Raw genomic sequence first — 24,875 nt, forward strand, 5'->3', positions numbered from 1 at the left:
ATGAGAAAATATGAAACACTCAAATTGAGGGGCATGGGACATTTCACCAAACACCTGACTCAGTTCAGTTGCTCAGTCATGTCTGACTCTTTGCAACCCCATGGACTATAGCACACCAGGCTTCTCTGTCCATCCCCAACTCCCAGAGTTTACTCAAACTCATGTCCATTGAGTTGGTGATGCCATCCAACCATCTCATCCTCTGTCGTCCCCTTCTCCTCCTGCCTTCAATCTTTCCCAGCATCAGGGTCTTTTCAAATGAGTCAGTTCTTCACATCAGGTGGCCAACGTATTGGAATTTCAGCTTCAGCATCAGTCCTTCCAATGAACACCCAGAACTGATCTCCTTTAGGATGGACTGGTTGGATCTCCTTGCAGTCCAAGGGACTCCCAAGAGTCTTCTCCAACACCACAGTTCAAAGGCATCAATTCTTCAGTGCTCAGTTTTCTTTATGGTCCAACTCTCACATGCATACGTGACTACTAGAAAACCCATAGCTTTGACTAGACGGACTTTGTTGACAAAGCAATGTCTCTGCTTATTAATATGCTGTCTAGGTTGGTCACAACTTTTCTTCCAAGGAGCAAGCACCTTTTAATTTCATGGCTGCAGTCACCATCTGCAGTGATTTTGGAGCCCCCCAAAATAAAGTCTGTCACTGTTTTCACTGTTTCCCCATCTATTTGCCGTGAAGTGATGGGATCAGATGCTGTGATCTTAGTTTTCTGAATCTTGAATTTTAAGCCAACTTTTTCACTCTCCTCTTTCACTTTCATCAAGAGGCTCTTTAGTTCTTCGCTTTCTGCCATAAGGGTGGTGTCATCTGCATATCTGAGGTTATTGTTATTTCTCCCAGCAATCTTGATTCCAGCTTGTGCTTCATCCAGTCCAGTGTTTCTCATGATGTGCTCTGCATATAAGTTAAACAAGCGGGGGAACAATATACAGCCTTGATGTACTCCTTTCCCAATTTGGAACCAGTCTGTTGTTCCATGTCCAGTTCTAACTGTTGCTTCCTGACCTGCATACAGATTTCTCAGCAGCCAGGTCAGATGGCCTGGTATTCCCATCTCTTTAGAATTCTCCACAGTTTGTTGTGATCCACACAGTCAAAAGTTTTGGCATAGTCAATAAAGCAGAAGTAGATGTTTTCCTGGAACTCTCTTGCTTTTCCAATGATCCAACACCTGACTAGCATTCTTCAAAAGTGTCAAAGTTATTAAAAATAAGACACGACTGTGAAAATATGTCTCAGAAATATGTCAGAGATGATTTGAGGAGACTGAGGTGATGTGGGGACTAAATACAAGGTGATATTCTGGATAGGAACTTGGAATAGAAACTGGTGAAATGCAAGTCAAGTCTGTAGTTTAGTAAAAGAGTCTTGCATCAAGGTTAATTTCTCAGTTTCAGTAAATGTATTAGGGTTCTGTACCAGATGCTGACATTAGGTAACGCTGAGTGAAGAGTGTAGAGGAAGTCCATCTACTCTTTTTGCAACTCATCTGTAAATAAAAAAGTGTTTCAAAATTAATTTTTAAAGTTGACACATTAATAACTTGTTCCTTGGCAATAAGACATGGAGGAATTAAAATATGTTGAGTATGACCCACAGTTCAAGAAACTAATAAAAATCTGAACTTTTCATTGAAAAAACAATTACTTAGATTGATAAGTATAGAAGCAGGAAGACTAGTTGGGTTATTCCTTATCCCATGTGAAAGATGAGTTGGCTTGAACATTGATAGTATGGTCACTGTGAAAATGAAGGGAAATCCATGAGTTTGGGATGTATTTTGGAGGTAGAACTGACAAGACTAGATGAAAGATTAGACAGGAAGGGATTATATAGTCAAGAGTTTGGTTTGGTTAAGATGCATGTGCTACAAACACAGCTCAAGCATTGTGCAGCCAGGTTGCTGTGGACTGTTCTTTGTCTTCTGTCTGGCTTCTAATTCTTGGCAGCAAATGCTCTATGCCGTTTCCTTTCTTTCTGCTTATCATAGTTCTTTGATTATTTTAACCCTAGAACTCATTGTTATTCAGTTCATATCAGGCAGGTGAATAAACCAACTTCTTCCCATTTTAAAATTCCGGAATTAAATTCTAGAGAGAAATTTCAAAGATTGAATCCAATTATTTTGTTTATAGATGAGGACACTGAAGCACCAAGAGCCCAAGTAGAATGCTTCAGTGATGGATCCAGAAACAAAAACCAATGTTTTTATCGTCAGGCAAGACATATATTTCTCCTCCTTGAATTTACCTCAATACATCTAAACAGTTTTCTAGTCCCAGGTGCAGTAACTGGCACATCTGAACGCAGTAAAGCATCTTACCCTTAACCACTGAGACTGGAAAGTTGTCATTTTATACCACACCCAAAGCAACTGCTATGGACACTTGATATTTTTTTGTTAGTATAGTTAAGAAACCTTTTGAAGCTTTGAATTGGGCAATAAGAAGTATTTCATTACACATGGTAGGAGATGCCTTGTCCTTACAGATTAGGAGCTCCTGTTCAGTCCTGAGTCCATGAAGGGCAACATGTGACTCTGAATTTCCAGTGCCTTGCTTGTGGTACATGTCCAAGAAATCCTTATTTCTTGATGGAAAGAATGAATAGAATAGTTGCTGTTCAGTTTACTACTTAGAAAGACACACTGCAATTAGGACTCACAATTCTAGTTCTTGCCTGCCTTTCATCGGTTTAGTCTTTAGATTAACATTAATATTTTAGGTCGTGTTGTTCATCTCCGTGTTTCTTCGGTTAGTTCTACTTAACAACAGTTTCCTCTCTTCCCTAAGTTTTGTAAATTTAGGTATCTGTGTATCACCTTCTCTTATCCTTGATCTAGTAAGAGACTTAATATCTAATCATTTTTTGAATCTGGATATATTTGAATATTAATACTAGTGCTAATTTATGAATTAAAAATTGAGAACTTTGTCTTTTTTACAGGCATTAGAGATACATACAGATGTATTTAAGGAAACTATTTTACTGTGTACATCATTTTCTATATTCTTTACAGGACTATATGGTTCAGTGATCTAAGCTTTGAGTATAAGAACTGACTTTTAAGTCTGTTTCTGAAGCTCATGCTGTAGAATTAACTTCATCTGAAAAATGAAAAGTGACTCCTGTTGAATAGTTGATGAAATGGTGAACATTTCCAAAACCATCTGAAATATCATTTTAAATAGAAGATAAGAGGAAAATAGTCAAATTGCAATTGAGGAAACTATACTTAAGAGGATATCCTTTAAGGTAAAAGATGAAAATTTAGTATAAAACTTCAAAGAGGAAAAAACTTTCTACTATTTCTAACAGTGTTTTTGAAATGTTCTGTAATGTCCAGAGAGATTAGACTCAGCCTTAAGGAAAATCTATTTAACTTAACAATAATTTAAAGTGATTTTTAAAATCTAAATGGGGAAAAACTCAAAGGAATAAGCAAAATATTTGAATTCAAGGAACTTATGTTTCCCTGACTACTTTTAGGAAAGTTACTTTATTTTTCTGTGATACATTGCACATCTGTAAAATTATTTGCCAGTAAGGACTTTAATAAAGGTAAGCTTCAGTGTCCGATAGAGTGTTTTGTGGAAAACTATGGAAATCTGGAATTTTAAAATCTAATTTTCTTTAGAAATGAAATTAATATCCCACTGGAGACTAGATCAGTTTTTTATTGGCATGATCCTAGTCATAGCTAAGCCAGGAATGAAGAGAATTGAAACAATTAGACTCAACAAAGCAAATACAAAATATCTAATTGGAAGCATGCAAGGAAATTTATGATGTTTGAGATTTTTCCGCTAGAATTAAACTCAAGATTTGTGGCAGGGTTTGACTCCAAAACCACCAAGTCACACCTAATGGCTCCTTTACCGCATAGGAACGTGTGGAGCCCAGCCCAAATTAGGACTAGTCACTTTCTACTCACACTTGATATGTATGGGAGTTTCCACTTTACAGTTCATGGTAAAATCATAAAAGAAGAGCCAAGATTTTGGCGCCACTGAGAAAGCATCTAGTTCTTAGCAGGCACCCATGTGTGGTGTGCAGAGGCCACTGCAAACCTCATGTTCCCAATGGCAAAGGGAGCAAATAAATCATCCGTGGTTTGTAGTTCAAACCATGTTCAAGAGGTTTTTGAGTTAAACAGTGGCTGAAGCAGAGTACAGAAGCGAGGAAAGGCTGATCAAGAAGACAGATGCCAGAGTAATGACTTAAAGGGTTGTTTTCTAGCATTTTGAAATTTTCTAAATTTGAAAATTCAACATACAATTGAGCCTTGAATGACACGGTTTGATCTGCATGGGTCCACTTATATGAGGGTTCTTTTTTCCATCAGTAGGTACTACAGTATTATATAATTCACAGTTGACTGAATCCACAGATAAGGAGGGCAGACTATAAATTGCACTCGGATTTTCGAGTGGGCGGAGAGTCTGCACCCCTAACCCCTATGCCGTTGAGAGGTCAGCTCTGCTTCATGTATACCAGTGGCTCCTCTGACGCTTGGAGACATGTCTTTGTAAGGGGACAGCTAGAGGCCTTTTGGGGTTCCACTGGTGGTTTTGAAGGGAGAACCGGCTGATAATATTTTTTTAGTCTTCAACTTGTGCTTTTCAGGGTGCATGGTCGGGAGTGGGTGGATGAAGATTTTATAGATGCTTTTGTATCATCTTACAGTTCTTCATTTTATGTGATAAACTGTGGGAAAGCTGTGTGCAAACCAAATTATATTTTAAATGCACTCACTGAGCGTGTTGACCAAAGAGATCCAGTAAAGTCAGCAATCACCCTGCGGTCTCCTTTGTGGGAATCTAGACGTTCCTAATTGGGTTTGATTAAAGCTAGGTCCGTGTGCCTTATTAAATTCTGCATTTGTGTAGAAATTTTACTTCTTTGATGGAAAATCACTAATTACTTCTTCCAGTTCTCCTCTGAGGTTGAGATAGAAGCATTATTAATCCAATTTTGTTTCTATATGTGATTAACATAAACCACTTTGACTCAAATGAAAGAGAGTTATTTTCTCCCTATCATCCTGATACACAGTGTTGGAATATATAAATAGCTGAATTAAAAACTGTCAAAAGCTTACCTGTGAAGTGAGATTTCTGTCTGCTAACACTGTAAAGTTCATTCTTTTCCAATAGAAATGAATAGAAACACTATGTTGAAAATATTTAGAGTATATATGTATGTCATAGTATTAATACATGAGTTGTCAAAACTATGGCCCACTGGTCAAATCCAGCCCATCATTTGTTTTTGTATGGCTCACAAATGTGTCCATACACTTTTTAATGCTTGAGAAAATTTGACAGAAGAGTAATATTTTGTCACACATAAAAATTATATGAAATTTAAATTTAATTGTCCATAAAAATGTTTTATTGGCATATAGCCATAGTCCTTGTTTATATAATGTTTCCATGGCTGCTTTCATGCTACAGAAGTAGAAATGAATAATTTTGACACAAACTGTATGACTCGTAAAACCAGCTGACTGTTTACCAAAAAAGTTTGCTGAAACCTTATGTATGAGGTGATTTGCATCCCAACAGTAAATAGCCCAACAATGAAAAACAGTGTTCATGTTTGATTAAAATAAAACCTAAAATATAATAAAGTTGTCTGAGATTGAAATATGTTTAAATTATGTAGACATAGAAAATCTAATATTCTAAAGTGAAAAGATACATGTTGAGATAGTAGGTGATTTAAAATGAAGTTCATTCACCTTTTAGTAAAATAAAGTTTATAAATAGATGTGGATTGAATCTATACATCATTTTCATTTGGGGGCACTTTAATTTATGATACAAATTTCTTTTAGCTGTAACTCAAGCAAAGGACAGAAAAAAAATCAGCAAAGAAATAACTCCAAAATATGGAGAGAGAAATGATAATACAATCAGAAACCCAATTGAGTGAGTTACAGTAGAGGAAGCATATTTAGTTAAGTTATTAAATGCCTCCCTAATTTCATTCATCTAGTTTTTCATTGTTTGGTTCTATTTTGGAAGTGTTGGCATTCTTTCTGATGATTATAGACTAAAGAAATAATTTTGTATTCTGCTAAGTGTAGTAGGCATTTTACAGTGCTACCTAGATAATCAGTGTGATTCCTTAGCCTTTTTAGTGAGACTGACATTAGGCTGAGGCCACACTTGGGCTTCTGAGGTAGAGCAGTGTTCTGAGATAGGAGAGTTTAGAATTATATGTATTTTAATGCAAGGAAGGTTAGTGAATCAGGAGGGGAAATAAGATCACTTCTTGTTCATTGACTATACTTACTTGAAAATAAATGTCAGTATTTTGTCAATCACACCCTAACTGATCCTTTAATTCTAAATGTCTTGTGCGTGTTCTGGTCTTTTGTTGCTGTTCAGTGGCTAAGTCGTGTCTGACTCTTTGCCACCCAACAGACTGTGGCATGCCAGGCTTCCCTGGCCTCTACTGTCTCCTGGAGTTGGCTCAAGTTCATGTCCATTGAGCCAAAGAGGCTATCTAACTATCTCATCCTCTGCCACCCTCTTCTCCTTTTGCCTTCAATCTTTCCCAGTGTCAGGGTCTTTTCCAGTGAGTCAGCTCTTTGCATCAGGTAGCCAAAGGATTGGAGCTTCAGCTTCAGCATTAGTCCTTCCAATGAATATTCAGGGTTGATTTCCTTTAGGATTGACTGGTTTGATCTCCTTGCAACCCAAGGGTCTCTCAAGAGTTCTCCAGCACAGTTCAAGAACATCAATTCTTTGGTGCTCAGCTTTCTTTATGGTCCAACTCTCACATCCATACATGACTACTGGCAAAACCACACCTTTGACTATACAGACCTTTGTCAGACAAGTGATATCTCTGCTTTTTAATATGCTGTCTAGGTTTGTCATAGCTTTCCATCCAAGGAGCAAACATCTTTTAATTTCATGGCTGCAGTCATCATCTGCAATGATCTTGGAGCCCAAGAAAATAAAATCTGTCACTGTTTGAACTCTTTCCCCCTTCTATATGCTATTAAGTGATGGGGCCAGATGCCATGAACTTAGTTTTTTGAATGTCGAGTTTTAAGCCAGCCTATTCACTCTCCTCTTTTACCCTCATCAAGAGGCTCTTTAGTTTCCCTTTGCTTTCTGCTATTACAGTGGTACCATCTGCATATCTGAAGTTGTTAATATTTCTCCCGGCAAGCTTGATTCTGGCTTGTGACTCATCCAACCTGGTATTTTGCATGATGTACTCTTCATATACTTTAAATAAACAGGGTGACAGTATATAGCCTTGATGTATTCCTTTTCCAATTTAGAACCAGTCTGTTATTCCATGTAATGTTCAAACTGTTACTTTTTGACCCGCATGCAGCTTTCTCAGGAAGGTAATGTGGTCTGATATTTCTGTCTCTTTAAGAATTTTCCACAGATTGCTGTGATCCACACAGTCAAAGGCTTTCCTGTAGTCAATGAAGCAGAAGTAGACATTTTTCTGGATCTCCCTTGCTTTCTGTGTAATCCAACAAATGTTGGCAATTTGGTCTCTGGTTCCTTTGCCTTTTCTAAACCCAGCCTGTACATCTGGAAGTTCTTGGAATACATACTGCTGAAACCTAGCTTGAAGGATTTTAAGCATAAGCTCACTGGCATGGGAAATGAGAGCACCTGTCTGGTAGTTTGAACATTCTTTGACACTGCCCTTCTCTGGGATTGAAATGAAAACGGACCTTTTCTGTTTCTGAGTATGTCTTCAGACATACTCAGATTACCTCCAATAATTTGCAGTAAGGTAACATATGGCAATAAAGGGAACAGGATTCTCACTGAAGGAAGAAGAGCGGCATCACAGGAGGGCGTCGAGGAGACAAGAGAGGCTTGGCTGACCAGAACACCCACAGTAACTAATATACTAATAAACAACAAATATACTAATATATAAATAAATATAACATGCAAATATTTACTAACAAGCAAATATATAATATGTAAGTATATAAAATATCAATATACATAAAATATATATTAATATGTAAATATATTAAGCATGTGAAAATAATCTCTACCTGATTATATAATAAAAAAGACATTAAAATTAAGCAAAAACAAATGTCAAAGTAATTTTGAAAATTAAAATAGAATTATATAAATATCTAACATTTGAAATTATTATTCTTAAAACTTCAAAGTGCACCTAAAATTAATTGCCTGCTCAATGTAGAAATTTTTCATTTACTTTACATTGCTGTTGTCAAATTGCTCAAAGTGTGTTCAAAAGTGTCCTCAAATTGGGTACTTCTGTTTCATGAAATTTGTTTAATGGTGAAAATATTTTATCTTCTTGCCTTGGTTTTGGCTTTGCTGTTGAAATCAATATTGCTTTTGATAATTCAGACCTTAGATCTTTTTCTGATTTCATATACTAGTATTCCACAACATATGCATCTTTTTCTCACTGTATTTTTCTATTATAGAATTTGCAAAGATCTGTGAAAGTTGCTCAGTCGTGTCTGACTCTTTGAGACCCCATGGACTGTATAGTCCAAGGAATTCTCCAGGCCAGAATACTGGAGTGGGTAGCCTTTCCCTCCTCCAGGGGATCTTTCCAATCCAGGGATTGAACCCAGGTCTCCCACATTGCAGGTGGATTCTTTGCCAGCTGAACCACCAGGGTAGCCCAAGAATACTGGAGTGGGCAGCCTATCCTTTCTCCAGTGGATCTTCCCAACCCAGATATCAAACTGGGGTCTCTAGCATTACGGGTGAATTATTTACCAACTGAGCTACTAGGGAAGCCTCTATAGCTTATGGTAAATATTCCAACACCAATGAGCAAATAATTTGAGGCTTCCCGATGGCTCAATGGTAAAAGAATCTGCCTATAATGCAGGAGACATGGGAGATTCAATTTTGATCCCTGGGTCGGGAAGATCCCCTGGAGGAGGAAACGCAACCCACTCCAGTATTCTGGCCTGGAAAATCCCATGGACAGAGGAGCCTGGTGGACTACAGTCCAAAGGGTCCCTAGAGTCGGATATGACTGAGCGACTGAGCACAATAGCACATTTAAATAATTTAGCATTCAGATCTCATAGCAAAGTTCATCACACTTCATTGGATTATGCATGAAAATTGCCAATTTAAGGACTCATTTTGCTTCCAAAACTTATTTTTTGGAACTCTATTCACAGAATTTTTATTAAGTGTACTATACACATAAACTTCTTAATTTCTTTCAATTTGCAATAATAACTCATCATGAACAAGAAACCAGGGTCACAGAAATACACTTACAACATAACCACAGCAGCAAGCAGAAGTGACTGGATGGATTGTAACCATGCCACTTCTGTATGTTCCTGTCCTATTCTAATGTTAACCTAAACCTTTGTTTCCGCATGTCAGCATTTCCTGTTCCTTCTTATTCACCCTGACCTCAGTGGCTTGTATGCATCCAAAGATGTTTCCAGGTTGATTTCTCTGCTTTAATTCTCACAGCATAATTGTAGTGCCTGTCCCTGTTTTCTCAGCTTCTCAGGTGATCTTTCTTGGGATTCAACATTAAGAAAAATACAGATTTCCTCAGAAATGCTGAGTGGGAATTTCCACATGGAAATATGAAACCAGTCAATCTTACTCTTTCCATTGATGCATCTTTATTGGACCTCATAACTTCTTTACTTAGGGCTTTCTGCTTGCCTTCAGAATGTTTTCCAACTGGCCCAGCTGACATTATTATCTCCAGGCTGTTCTTAGATCAGATGCTTATCTCTGGTCCAACTGGTTGCGACTTGGAGGAAATGGGGTCCAAGACCTGTAAACTGCTGCCTCAGCTCTAGGTGAGCAGTAGGACAGTTTTCCTCAAACAGAGTTTGTAGGTAAACTGGGCACAGTGATTGATGGGTGTCATACCATCCCTGGGACTTGCTATAGCTTCCTTTTAGGGAAAATACTGTCTAGACTGAAATAACAAAATACCGTTGCCTTGTGAAGACAATTACATGAATTCCCTTGTGAATTCCCTTACCCTCTAGCTCTTTTTGTTGTTCAGCTCCTGTATCCTTACTGAAGGCCAAACCCAAGGCAGAGCTTAACTTCTGTGCCAAATAGAGGAGAAGGCACACAGGATTTGAGTATTTGGAGAGGGAAACCCAGAAGTCAGGAGCTAGAGAAGATAAAGACAATGTGAAGAGAAGGATCCAGGAAAGAGGAACTCCTCTTGGCAGTACAACCAAGGAAGGAACTTCAAAATCAACAAACAAAAAAAGCAAAAGTAGGAATTGAGTGTCTTGTTTTTTTCAGTGACATACTCTCTTCTATTGGTTCATTTCCTTCCATTCTTTTCACTCTGCTTTTGTACATTTTTTAAGATGGTGTTAAAATGTAGGCTTTTTGTTGCCCTCCAAAATCTCTTTTCTTTCTTCTATGGTGATAGAGCCCCTGACTTTTGGCTACACACATGGCCATCTAGATTAGAAACAACACTTTCCAGCCTTCCTTGCAGGGACGAGGGGTCACTTGAGGGAGAGTTCAGGACAGAGGGATCTAAGCAGGAGGAAGAGTCATGTGACAACTTCTGGGAATCATGCCTCAGAGACAGCATGAGTGCCCTTTGCTTTTTTCTCCCTTCATTTCTTTCTTCATCCTACTGCCTGAGATAGAGACATTTCCACCTTCAGTTTTGAGGTTGAGTCCATGCATAGTGGAACATCAGCAGTAATATCCATGTGGTCTTATATATTATGTACTAAAATATTATATATTATGCCATACCAGCCTTAGACAGCCAAATAGACTTTCATTTAACAGAAAAATTGGCTTCTACTTACTTTAACCCATGGTATTTAGAAGTTTCTTCACACACATTTGTACTTAAATAATGTAGTTGCATAGATTTTTGCTATAATCCACCCTTTTCACTTAACAATGTATCATACATTTTTATTGCCAATATTGTTTGTAACTGCTATAGACTGAGTGGCTGTGTCCCCCACAACTCATATGCTGAAATCCTAACCCCAGAGTGATGCATTAAAAGGTGGGGCTTTGGGGATGTGATTAGGTCACAAGGAATTGTCATGAATGGAATTAGTGCCATTATAAAAGGGACCCCAGAGAGTGCCTTCAGCCCTTCCATCATTAACCTTGGTAGCACCTGGAATTGTGAGAAATTTCTGATGTTAATAACCATTCAATCTATAGTATTTTGTTATAGCAGCCCGAACAGATTAAGATAGTAATCATAATTTTTGATGGCTGTTTATAATTTAATCTCATAAATGTGCCACAGTTTATATAAGCAATTCCCCCTTATTAAATGTTTAAGTTGGCATTAATTAATTTATATATTTAGCTGTTAAAACTCCCTAGTTTTAATTCAATCATCCATACTAGAAACAAGAGTATATAGTACAAGTTAAGGACAATTAATTTTGTGGCTGTCCAGTAACCATGATACTAATTATTCAATTTCTTTCCCATCCCATTTAGATTTGTGCTGCTGCTGGTATCTGATATTAAATTCTCATATCAAAACATTTCTGTTTTATTTATTCTGCTCCATTAATCTATATATCCTTAGGCCAATGCTCTATGTTAACTATCATACCTATAAAGCAACCTAACTACAAATAATATGTTAAAATACTTATGACTTTCTTTTCTCACTTGGGTCAGTCTATTTTTACCCATGTGTCTTATAACCATGATATCCTTTTCAGAGCTGAGTCTGTTATTCAAAAACAATACTACTAATAGTGATACCTTGCTTTGAAACAGTATTTATTTCTCAGCTCCTTCAAATGTATTGTTTCAGTTGAGTTCTAAATAGAACTATTATGACATTCATTATTCAGATTAGTCACATTCAACTACTCTATCTCCAAAAATTTGAAACCAGAGGATTTTTAAAAAGCGGTTACAATCAGGCTCTCTGAAATTGTTCTGAAACGCTCCTAAGGAGACAGCTGCCAACTGCTTTGGCTGCAGCCCGCAGTGTTTGCTGCAGATTATTGATGGCGTTCTGCAGTCAGGTCAGAGCCTGTTAGCCTCTTGCTAACTTTGGTTGCAGCTGTCTGCAGTCACGCTGAGCATGTGAGGTCCAGCAGCACAGACCATCAAAAAGCTGTTCTCTGCCTGCTTTAAAAATAAATCCCTATAAAGTAGAACAAGTAATTGATGTTTTGCAATTTTTCTACTTGGGGACTCGAATCTGATCTTAAGTTGATGAAGCATTAGTAGATCTGCTTAGAAAAGAAGTGAAAAGCTGTTGTTTGAATAATAAAACATGAGAGAGATGTTTTAAAAGATTTTCAGTCTGTACTGCTGACATCAGGATGATATACCATACTCAGAGTTCAGTGGACTTCTCAGAATAGCATCTGTTATGTGCAAAGAGATATGGAAAGAATATATTCCGTACTTTAAGTGCTTTAACTACCAATAAGATATGGTTCAAGTGTGATAAGGCAAGAAATTCAAGCAATTTCTAAGATCTTGTATTTTTTAGAAAAGCTTAAGTGCCAACTAGATTAGCTTGGAAATGTTCCATAACTATACATCTATAAAAATGTGTTTTAAAATGTTGTAAAGTTATAGCGACTCTAATCAGTAGCAAGAAAGTAAAACGGAAGACTTAAGAAGTGTTGTGTAGCTAACTTTAAGAAATTCCATAGAAATTAACTTTTACATTGAGGCAGCCCCAAACAGAAAAATGGATTATGTGAGGATAACAATCAGATTGGAAAGGATCGTCAAGGGCATTCTTTGAGCCATGAAATAGTTGTAGCTTAAGTCAAGCTGCTTAATATACTTAATGTCAATATATTTATGCATATTGTATATGCTTAGTCCTGTGATTATATTATAAAGTCACAGGAACTTTATGGAAAAAAAGCAAAAATAAGCAGTAGAAAGGTTGCTCTAAGTCAGTTTCCCAAGTTGGTTCCATCAGAACAAATTTCCACAGGATATGAGCATATGTGCCATGAAAAAAGTGTTTCATGCTAAGATATCTAGAGAAATGCTAAAGTGAAAGAAAGTGAAGTTGCTCAGTCATGTCCGACTCTTTGCGACCCCATGGACTGTAATCTACCAACCTCCTCTGTCCATGGGATTTTCCAGGCAAGAGTACTGGAGTGGGTTGCCATTTCCTTCTGCAGGGGATCTTCCTGACTCAGGAATTGAACCCAAGTCTCCCACATTGCAGGCAGACACTTTACCGTCTGAGCCACCAGGGAAGTCCTAAGTGCCTATTTATGTTGCTAAGCACATATCTATATTTCAGGACTCCTCTGAGCCTTCAATAGACCATGATAGGTTGTGCACCTCTAAAAGGGTTTTAGGAGGCAACAATTTCCCAAACTTGATCTCTACTGAGGTGACCTATTTCAATCTCCTGGAACACTGTTTTGGAGAATGCATCTAAAAAGAAATATGTAGTCATTCAGACATTTTTCCCCAAAAAGTCAAGTATGCCAAGAGAACAAATGAAAACTTTCTTTGATACCTTGCAGACAGAAATTTTGGGACCCTGGTTCTAGGAAATTGTGGAATAACTTTTTAATATCCAAAGAGCATATAAAAATTAAAACAGAAGAAGGGAACTCAGGTTTCCATTATAAAGTAGTTCCTTTTTTCCATTTGTAAAATTGAATTTTAAACCTCAGAAAGATCTTAAAATAACACCTCCTTTAGCCAATCCTCTGATTTTACAGATGAGGAAATTGAGGCCCAGATCAGTAAAGTGGTTTGTCCAGGATTATTCAGTTAGTTAGAACTCTAGTGTGGGATGAGAGCTTGGTTCTGATTGCACTCATTTCATGTTCTCTTCGTCTGATAACTCCCACACAACAGGTCAGTTTTTTTTTTTAATTAAAACATATAAAGAGAAAAATTAAAATTCTTCCTTTTAGTTCAGGTCAGTTCAGTCACTCAATCATGTCTGACTTTTTGCGACCCCATGGACTGCAGCACGCCAGGCTTCCCTGTCTATCACCAACTCCCAAAGTTTGCTCAATCTCATGTCCACTGAGTCAGTGATGCCATCCAAACATCTCATCCTCTGTCATCCACTTCTCTTGCCTTCAATCTTTCCCAGCATCAGGGTCTTTTCCAAGGAGTCAGTTCTTTGCATAAGGTGGCCAAAGTATTGGAGTTTCAGCTTGAGCATCAGTCCTTCCAAAGAATATTCAGGACTGATTTCCTTTGGGATTGACTGGTCAGATCTCCTTGCAGTCCAAGGGACTCTCAAGAGTCTTCTCCAACACCACAGTTCAAAAGCATAAATTCTTTGGCGCTCAGCTTTCTTTATGGTCCAACTCTCATATCCATACGTGACTACTAGAAAAAGCAAAACTTTGACAGACCTTTGTTGGCAAAGTAATGTCTCTGCTTTTTAATATGCTGTCTAGGTTGGTCATAGTTTTTCTTCCAAGGAGCAAGCATCTTTTAATTTCATGGCTGTAGTCACCATCTGCAGTGATTTGGGAGCTCAAGAAAATAAAATCTGTCACTGTTTCCATTATTTCCCCATCTCTTTACCATGAAGTGATGGGACCAGATGCCATGATCTTAGTTTTTTGAATGTTAAGTTTTAAACTAGCTTTTTCACTCTCCTCTTTCCCTTTCATCAAAAATGCTTTCTTTACTCAGTCCTTTATTCCACAGCTCTCTCCAGAGTGAATAGTTTTGTTGCCTTTTTATTTTGTGCCCAGGTATCTGTCCTTCTATAATTTATTGAAAACTATATTATTCGTCTGTGAATTTATTCAGTAAACATTCAGTGAGCACATACTCTATTCCAGCCATACACAGTTGAAGTTTCTGCTCTCAGATTGCTCAGTCTGGTGTGAGAGATTGAACATTCTATGATAAGCACCATGACAGAAGCTAGGTAAAAACTTAAGGGCCACATTTCCTAAATTGTGCGAAGTAAAGAGAGATTTTCTAGAAGGGACGAAACCTTAACTGAATCTCTTTGGGGGCAGATCGGTGTAGGGTAAATAATGTGGATGGTTGTTCTGAGAGCAGCACAGCTAAAGCAGGGGAAGTGTGTAGTGTGTCTGCTGATAGGAGTGTAGCAGGGAAATAAGTTTGGACACATAGAGAAACACCAGATCATGGAAGGCCTTGTATCCAATGCTAATGATCTGGATCTCACATATTAAAAAGATCCAGCTGGCAGCAATGAAGAGAAAGGATTAGAGTGAAAGAAGGCAAGAGGCTATGGCAGTGGTCCAAGGAAAAAGTGATGAGGGCCTGAAATATGACATGCAAGTAAGAATAGAAACAGAGAGCCTCTCCTCTCAAGAGAATGAGTGTGGCCTGGAACTAGGAGATGAAAATGCAAATGTAGAGTGGATTGGTGTGGAACTTGTTTTGGAGATAATATCCCAGGATTGCTATTGGACTAGATGATGTGGGTGTGGACCCAGAGAAGGGGGAGTTGAAGATAACTTACAGTGCTGGCTTAAACATCTAAGTAGAATGGCCCTGATCTGAGTTACAGAAATAGGAGACAAGCAGGATTAGGAGAACATGTTTTGGACATGTTAAGTAAGACATTTAAGAGTGTGGCAAGTTGACAACTGGATATATTTGTGTTGGATGCAGAGGAGAGGTTTGGCCTAGAGATATTAATCTGGAAATCCTAAGTATATAGTGTAGGTACTGTGTTTAAAGTTATTAAATGGATGAGATTCTTTCCAGGGAACATGCACAGAAAAAAGAGTAGGTTAAAGATACAGAATATGGAGGGCAGGAAAAGAAGAAGGCCCCAACTGAGGAGACCTAAGAATGATCCAAGAGATGACAGTGATGTAGGAGGAGAGCTGAAAGGTCTGTGGATGTATAAACTAAAAGCTCTGCAATTGAGGTATAAACAGGTGAAGAAAACAGAGATTTAGGAAGTGCAGGAGAAAGGTACAGTTCTGGAGTTGGCTGGGAAATAGGGAAAGATTGAAAGAGGTAGGGTCACACATAAAGTTGACTTGAGAGGACAGGAAATTGAGGAATTCTTCCCCCTGAAAATTGTATTTTTTTCTCTATAAAATAGAAGCAAGTTTATTTTCTGAAACAAAGAGGGGGTATTGTACTTGAGAGGATTTAACTAGACTAGGGAACAAATAAATGTTGTGGGGAATGAATGAGGGAGTCATCCACAGTGGTCTCGTGGAATGATTGGCGTGCACCATTAATGGTCCAGCTAAAATGGAACTCCAAGATGCTGAGGGGACACTGATTCATTCTTTTTATTTCTTTATTTAGCTGTAGGGTCTTGTTGCAGCACATGGGATCCTCCCTGGGGCTCATGGGTTTCTCTGCAGTTGTGGCACACAGGCTCGGTTGCCCTATAGCATATGGGATCTGCCCAGACCAGGAATTGGACCTGTGTCCCCTGCATTGAAAGGTGGATTCTTATTGGTTCATTCTTTTTAAATGTATAAGAGACAAGCATTGGCATTTAAGAAAAGAGCTCATTTTTATAGAGAACTGATGAGCTTCTGGACTAGTCTTCCTTTTGGTTAATTACCCACATCCTGGACAATAGAGTCAAGCAATCATAACTCAGAGCAGCACTGTTCACTTGATACTCCTGTTACCTGAACTGTGGTCTGAGTGCAGAGCAGGAAGTATGTAGACTAAATCCTGTGAACTTGGAGATCAAAGGTAGCCAAGGGTCATAATCTCAGGATAATATATTTCATTGGATTGTGACATTATCTGATCAGATGGTTGATATTTTTACCTTCCTTGTTGAATACTATAAACCTAAAAGTTAATCATGTGAAAATTCTTCTCTGATAAGAAGGCTTGTTTTATTTTTTTAGCTGTAACTAGACTCCAAAGCATAAAATGGAAACATTAAAGAATGTATTAATGCTTTTAGACATGATTACATTTGTGGGGGAATTAAAGCAATAAAGAATAAGAAAGTCCACTTAAGGGGGAAACTTGAGACTAAATGAAAGGAATTTTCAAATAAGGCATTAATTATACTCCCATTGAAATCAGAATCTATTGTTTATTATTAATTTAAATAAACAATATATAGATAGATATACTTCCTACTGCAACTTCAGGGATCTTAAAAAAGTTGAGATGAGAGGCCAGTTGCTTATGGGGCTGTAACACAGTGGCTTGAAAATCAATATTTGTCTAAAAGACTGTATAAGATAGCAGTTATAAGAACAGACTGTGGGGTCAGATTGCCTGGGTTCACATTCTATTCATCATTTCTAAAACAAGAACCTTGAACAAGTTATTTAATTTCTTAGTCATTTTGTTTTCTAGTCTGTAAAATGTAATTTAAATAGCATATATCTCATTGGGTTTTATGGAAAGTAAATAAGATAATCCATGATACTTTGTAAGGACTCGATAAATGCTAGAATAAACTTTTGAATTTTTTTCCAATTTCTGGACTAAACTATACAGATATTCTTATGGGATAGGAGATACATTTTCAAACAGATAAAATTTTAGAACATACATTGTTTATAAAAAAAATACTGTCAGCTATCAATGAGAGGCAAAAATCCTGTTTTATTTAGTCATTCAATATTCAACAAATATTTATTAACTATCTATTATGAATCAAACATATTCCAAATGTTTGGCACAGAGGATAAATCAGAGAATAACAACAACAAAAACAAAAAAACCCTCCAAATTCCCCTGTTGTTGTGGAGCTTAAATTCTATCAGGGAGAGATAGTAAATAAAAAATAAACACAGTAAATGAGGAATTTTAGAGTGTGTTGGAAAGTGATTAATATTATTAAAACAAAAAAAAAGTAGGGTGTAGGGGATTATGGGTGGGAATTGGAAGGTTGAGAATGGACGGGGAACAAAGGAAAGTTGTAATTTCAAGTAGGATCATCATGATTGAAAAATGGACAAAGGAACTGGATATTTTTCCAAAGAAGACACACAAACAGCAAGCAGACATGAAAAGTTGCTCAGCATCACTTATCATCAAGGAAATGCAAATTAAGACCACAGTAAGATACTGCCTCACACTTGTCAGAATGACTGTCATCAAAAAGACAGGAGATATATGTTGAAAGGATGTGGAGAAAAGGAAAGCTTCGCACAGTATTGGTGGGGTTGTAAGTTAATGCATCCACCATATGGAAAACAGTGTGACGGTTCCCCAAAAGATTAAAAATAGAACTGCAATATGATCTAGCAATTTCACTTCTGGGTATTTACCCCCCAAAGCACCAAAAACACTGATACTAAAAGATACTTGCACTCTAGCACATATATGTAGCATTGCAATAGCCAACCTAAGTGTCCATCTGTAGGTGAATGCATAGAGAATATGTGGAGCACGCTTGCGTGTGCGTGCACACACATACACACACACAGGAATATTACTCAGCTATAAAAAATGAAATGTGCTGTTTGGGACAATACCAATGGATCTAGAGGGTATTAGCTTAAGGAAAGTAAGTCAGATAGAGAAAGACAAATAATTGCATGATCTCACTTCTAAGTGGAATCTAAAAACAAAACAGATAAACCAAAATGAAAATAGACTCATAGATACAGAGAACAAATTGGTTGCCAGAAGAGAGGGGAATAGGAGGGCGGGCAAAGTAGGTCAAGGAGATTAAGGTGTACAAACTTCCAGTTACATAATACATACTCATGGGGATGTAATATAGACATAAGTAACGTGTATGGTCTAAACTTACTGCAGTGATCATTTCATAACGGGTATGTGCATTCTCAGTGACTTCAGTCGTGTCTGGCTCTTTGCGATCGCATGGACTGTAGCCCTTCTCTGTCCATGGAATTTCCCAGGCAAGAATACTGGAGTGGGTTGCCATTTCCTTCTCCAGAGGGTCTTCCTGACCCAGGGATTAAATCTGGCTCTCCTGCGGCTCCTGCATTGGCAGGCAGATTCTTTACCACTGAGCCACCTAGGAAACTCCATTTCATAATGATTGCATGCAAATCAAACCATATGGAGTATACCTGAAACTAAATAATATTGACTATCCACTTTATTCAATTCTTAAGATACCAAAAACTAAGCTCTATATAGCTTTTAAAAAATTAAGTAATCAAGAGTATGTCTTATTGAAAAGGTAACATGAAAAAACAAAACAAAACAAGAGAAAGTGACCCTTGGGGGATTGTGTAGGTTGCTAGCAGCACCATAACAAAGCACCACAGACTGAGCCACTTAAGCTACAGAAATTTATTTTCTCACAATTCAGGAGGTTAGAAGCCCAAGATCAAAGTGTCTGCAGAGTAGATTTTTTCTGGGCCTCTCTTCCTGGTTTATAGATGGCCGTGTTCTCCCCATGCTCTCACGTAGCCTTCAAACTGCATGTCTGTGTCCAAACTTCCTCTCATAGGTGGATTAAGGTCCACCTTATATGCCTCGTTTTAACTTAGTCACGTCTTTAAAGATCCTATCTCCAGTCACATTTTGAGGTACTTTAGGGGGCTGGGAGGCTTCCCAGGTGGCTAGTAGTAAAGAACCTCTTGCCAATGCAGGAGACGTAAGACAGGTGGGTTCAATCCCTGGGTTGGGAAGATCCCCTGGAGGAGGGCGTGGAAACCCACTGTTCTTGCCTGGAGAACCCCTCGGGCAGACGAGCCTGAGGGCTGCAGTCCAGAGGGTCGCGCCAAGTCGGACGTGACTGAAGCGGCTTAGCATGCACACGTGCACAGGGGCTTAGAACCTAACACGTGAGTTTGAGAGACACACATTCAGTCCATAGGAGGGACGTTTCACAAAGGAAGCAGCTAGTTCAAAGGCTCTAAAGTGGGGATTCACAAGAGGCACTCGAGGAAGAGCAGGACAGGCATGGCGTGGAAGGGGTGGGGATTGAGGGAAAGGCAGTTTGCGGGGAGCGGGGCGCGTTGCACACCATTTAAGATCTTGGTGTGATACTGTGAGTGAGATGGAAAATCGTGACTGCACTTTCAGTGGGATAGTGACACATTTACTTTATTTTTTTAATTAATTTCTTTTTTAATTGAAGGATAATTGCTTTTCAGAATTTTGTTGTTTTCTGTCAAACCTCAACATGAATCAGCCATAGCTATACATATATCTCCTCCCTTTTGAGTCCCCCTCCCATCTCCCTCCCCACCCCACCCCTCTAGGTTGATACAGAGCCGCTGTTTGAGTTTCCTGAGCCAGACAGCAAATTCCCATTGGTTATCTATTTTATATACGGTAATGTGAGTTTCCATGTTACTCTTCCCATAAATCTCACCCTCTCCTCCCCTCTCCCCATGTCCATAAGCCTATTCTCTATGTCCGTTTGACACATTTACTTTATATTCCAAGTCACTGCTGTGTTGAAAACAGACCATAGGAATAAGAGGAGAAGGGTGACCAGCTGAAGGCCCCCATCATGAGCCAGAAGAGAGATGATGAGGCTCAGAGCAGGGGTACCGCAGTACGGATGGTGGAGAGTGTCAGGATGCATTTTGATCTCTGTATGTTCATTTATCAAGCACGCATTGAGGGTCTTCTATTTGTCATGGCTGCTAATGGGGCAGAAATGGTCAGAAATGTATCTAGAAAGAGTCACAGAAAAAAATGAGGTATGAAAGGAAAAACTGAATTTCCTTCTTCAAAGAGAAGAAAATAAGAGACAGAAATGCTTATAAAGATAGTAAAATGTAAGATCATTAGTGGTTATTAAAAAGGTCTTTTAATTAAATGTCTACTCTATTCAAATATCAAGAAATTTGTGTATAAGATGATGAAGAATGCCATCCCAGTTCATTTAAGAGGTCTAGTACCATCTATTTCCCCTTACCTTTCAGCCTGTCTCTACATTCCATGTAAAATAAAACTTGACATTTCCCCTTTTCATAATCCAGACATCTGGTTGCAGCATGTGGGGCATTTTTAAGGCACGAAAAGGGGGAAGCGCTGATGTGAAACAAAGGGCAAGATGAAAAGGAGGGAAGAATGGGTGGGAGGAAAGAAACAAGGGATGCTTGGTGAAGGGGATGGGCAAAGAAAATTCATCCAGCCCTCACACCAGGGTCCACAAACAAGCAAACAAACACTAACTGCAAATTGCATTTCATCAGGAACAAAATGGAAAGGGACGTAGCTGTTACAATCAGGGTTAACAACTACCACACTTTGAAAGGATGATGTATTAATTTGCTAGGACAGCTGTTATAAAGTACCACAGACAATATGGTTAAACAAGAGAAATTTATTTTCTCAAGTTCTGGAGGCTGGAAGTCTTAAGATCAAGATGTGGGCCAGGCCGACTTCCGGGCTTTGCTGTTTGGCTTGCAAGTGACTGTCCGACTGTGTCCTCACACGGTGTTTCGTTTGACTCACGCATCTTTCGTGTCCTGTGTGTCAAAACTGCCTCTTCTTATGAAGACACAATTCAATCCATGACAGTACTTATGCAATTTCATTGAACATTTTAAAAATTCTTCATATATTCCTTTAATCCGTGTTGGAGTTTAAAAAGAATGCAGAGAATGAGATGGTTAGATAACATCACCGACCCAGTGGACATGAATTTGAACAAACTCCCAGAGAGAGTGAAGGACAGGGGAGCCTAGCGTGCTGCAGTCCATGGGGTTGCAAAGAGCTGGACACAACAGCGACTGAAAACACCAGCAAAGCTTATTAATGAAATATACAGTCAAATACTTTAGTCTTTAGTAGAGTTGCAACAAATATACAATAAACATTATTTGAACTTACTACCTTTTCATCGTTAGGAAACAGAAGTTTGATTAGCAAAATGAGCCTGTTCAGGCCATGTGTTATAACCATAGGTTTTTCAAGTAAAGTACTTAGGTTAATCAATGCCTTCTATTGTTCTGTAAACAGAACAAAGATACAGAATATACTTTAAATCTACAATATTATATGTGAATACATGTATAAATCATGGGAAACTAAATGCATAAATAATTCCTACCATGATACAATGCATTCAGTTAGATCTCATTTATTACATTGTCTTAAGATAAAATGTTTCAGAAATAAAATTAAAGGAGAATTTTCTACATATTTGGTTTTAAAAATTCTTCACAGACTGAGAATAATAATTATGTCTATATCAAAGATAGGCTGAGAAACTAATTTGGAAGGATCTTAATTCTTTACTAAAACCAAAAGTAAAAAAAAAGCTCATTTAAAATACCATGTGAAACCAGTTCATATTTCTTATCATATTTCACTTTTTTGTGGAGCAGAGGGAACTATAATTTGGGCTAAGTTCTTAGGAATAGAAGTCAAAACACTTATTACATTTTATGGAAATGGAAATGTGTGTTTGAGTATCTATTATATTTTCTAAAATTTTTTCTTTCAAGTACAAATAAATATTTATCTCTCCAAAAGGTACTGTTAATTTTGTGCTTCTCTTTAAAGAAACCTATGGCTCACTAAAAATCTGATGCTTTGACTTTACAGCTGTTGGAATTTCAGTCTCATAGCTATCCTGTGTGCCTGTTTAAACACTTGTTTATAAAGATGTGCTAAAGAAATGGCTGCTACCATGTGTTAACTTCACAGTGGGCAAAGCTGTCAGTCAATTAGACTGCCCTATTTTTTTCCAGTCTATTTTTTCAAGTTGCAAATTCTAAATAAGTAGTCTGTTAAATTATTTCACATAATTTAAAAATAGCATGTCATTACCATCAACCACCAAGTAGAATGATTTAATTTTAAATCCCTTCTCCATTCACTTACTGAAGAAATGATTCTGTGATCAATTTGACCTTTCACCAGCATAATTGCCAAGTAATTAACAATGATAAATGATTACCATCTGAAAATTTTAACTAATCATTAAAGGATGGCATACACTTGGTACAAGCCAGGAACTGTTTTATACAAAATATTAGAAACACTTATTTCACCCATTCAGTGCATACTTTTGAAATGTCTATTATGTGCCAAAATTGTCCTCAAGTTTATTTTCCTAAGCTAAATGAAACAAATTAAGTGATATATTAGAAGGTATTAAGTGGTACAGAAAATAATGAAAGTAGGAAAGGGAACTGGGAATATGTGTGTGAGATTTAGAGGGTGCAGTTATAAGTAGGATGTTCAGAAAAGATGAGGGAGACGTGTGGGCTTCTGGAGGAGGTACAACTGACCTACCATCCTGACTTGTGTGGGACTAACGGTTTCCCAGGATGCGTCCTGTTGCTAAAACCAGGGCAGTCCCAGCCTAGGCAAACCAGACAACTGACCACCTGAGGTGTGTTCCAGATAGAGGAAGAAGAAGACAAAGGTCCTGAGAGGAGAGCGTGTCTGGCAGTTTCAGCAACCAGTAAGGAGGCCAGTGTGACTAGAGGAGATGAGTTCTGTCATGCAAAGGGGTCTCATCATTCAGGGCCTGATCCTGGATGCCATGCCGCCTGAGCCCACTCCTCAGCCTTGATGCAGTCAACCCCAGATGCTGCTGACAGGCTTGCCCATGTTCTTTCCAGGGTCTTGCCGTCAGCTGTAGAGACTTGCCTCCTCCAAGTTGGTGTGTCTTTGAGGGAGCAGCCCATGACTAATGACTGGTTAAAATGGGCCTACAGTGGCCTGGCCCCCTGTCCTCAACCTAGCTCAACTCAGCCTAGACCTGCCCCTAAAATTGATTGAAGCCTCATCTGTAACCAACTGCAATTCAGATTTTCCCTTCGCCTCAGTTCCTTACCCTGGTGCCTCAGATGGTAAAGAATCTGTCTACAGTGCAGGAGATGCATGTTCGATCCCTGGGTTTGGAAGATGCCCTGGAGAGGAAAATGGCTACCCCTCCAGTATTCTTGCTTGGGGAATCCCATGAATAGAGGAGTCTGGTGGGCCACAGTCCATGGGATCACAGAGTCGGACACAACTAACAATTTCACTTTTCTTTTCAGTTCCTTACAGGTGGGTTTCCTGAGAGCATTCCTCAGTAAGCTTTCCAGCTGCATCTCCATTGTAGTATCCGTGTCGAACAAACCCAAGCCAAAACAGGACTTGAAAGTGATTTTGAGAGACAGGTAAAACCTCTGAAGGCTTTTGAAATAAACTGAAACCAGAAGTAGTTTCTCTTCTCTCTCTCTCCTTAGTCATAAAAGAGTACAGAACTTTCTTAGTTGCCTATTTCAGATTATTCTTCTGCACTTTGTTGTAGTTATTGCAGAGGGTGGGAGAACTGGGCTATAACCCAACTGGAAACTGTAGATTTGCTGAATGGTTGGCATTTCCCCCTTTGTTTCGACATGTGAGCAGTGGCAGGACCAACTCCTCAGCTGATGCAGAGAACCCATATACTCCTAGATGGGTTACATCATACATTGAATTCCATTGTGTTATTGGGACTGTGGTGGTTGTTTTAAATAAAGTAGGTACACCAAAGTGAAACAAGAAAAAGGGAAATCTTTGCCCTCAAGGATTTTATTCTACTCCCTCTGATCCACTTTATTGAAAATGTTCAATAATAAATGGCTTACTCCAGCATACCTCAGGAGCTTAATTTCCTGTGGAGCCAGCAGTAGTAGGCAGTGGTTGGGGAGATGAGGAAATATCAAATGGGAAAACAATGATCTCCTTTCTAGTCACACACGCCACTTAAATGTCCAGCTACCCAGGACATGTATTAGGTGTATTTATTATGGCCAGCATTTTCATATTTCAGGCTTCACTGTAGAGTTTCTAGGCCAACAATAGGCTCCAAATTCATATTACTTAGGAAAACAATGACTAGGAAAATATTAAGTAGGTGGTAACTCCATTCTTCATCTTGTGTATGAAGAGGCCCTTTGTCCTACAGTTCAAATGTTGTTTTTAACAAACTTGCTCAGTGTAAAAGTCTCCCTGACATATGAATTTTTCCTGAGGATGTGTGAATTTTCTATATGACTAAAATTTTTTAGAG

The 24,875-nt window shown here is 38.3% G+C and overlaps 1 long non-coding RNA gene across 1 annotated transcript in view; it reads left to right on the plus strand.

Moving 5' to 3' along the window:
• LOC122688361 overlaps positions 1-24,875 on the plus strand; it is a 46,195-nt gene that overhangs the window by 16,865 nt on the left and 4,455 nt on the right. The window contains exon 3 of the long non-coding RNA XR_006339422.1: positions 23,875-23,997. This is a non-coding gene — a long non-coding RNA (uncharacterized LOC122688361). The remainder of the gene's footprint in view (positions 1-23,874; positions 23,998-24,875) is intronic.

Source organism: Cervus elaphus, chromosome 33 (genome assembly GCF_910594005.1).
Source record: "Cervus elaphus chromosome 33, mCerEla1.1, whole genome shotgun sequence".
NCBI classification, from domain to species: Eukaryota; Metazoa; Chordata; class Mammalia; order Artiodactyla; family Cervidae; genus Cervus; species Cervus elaphus.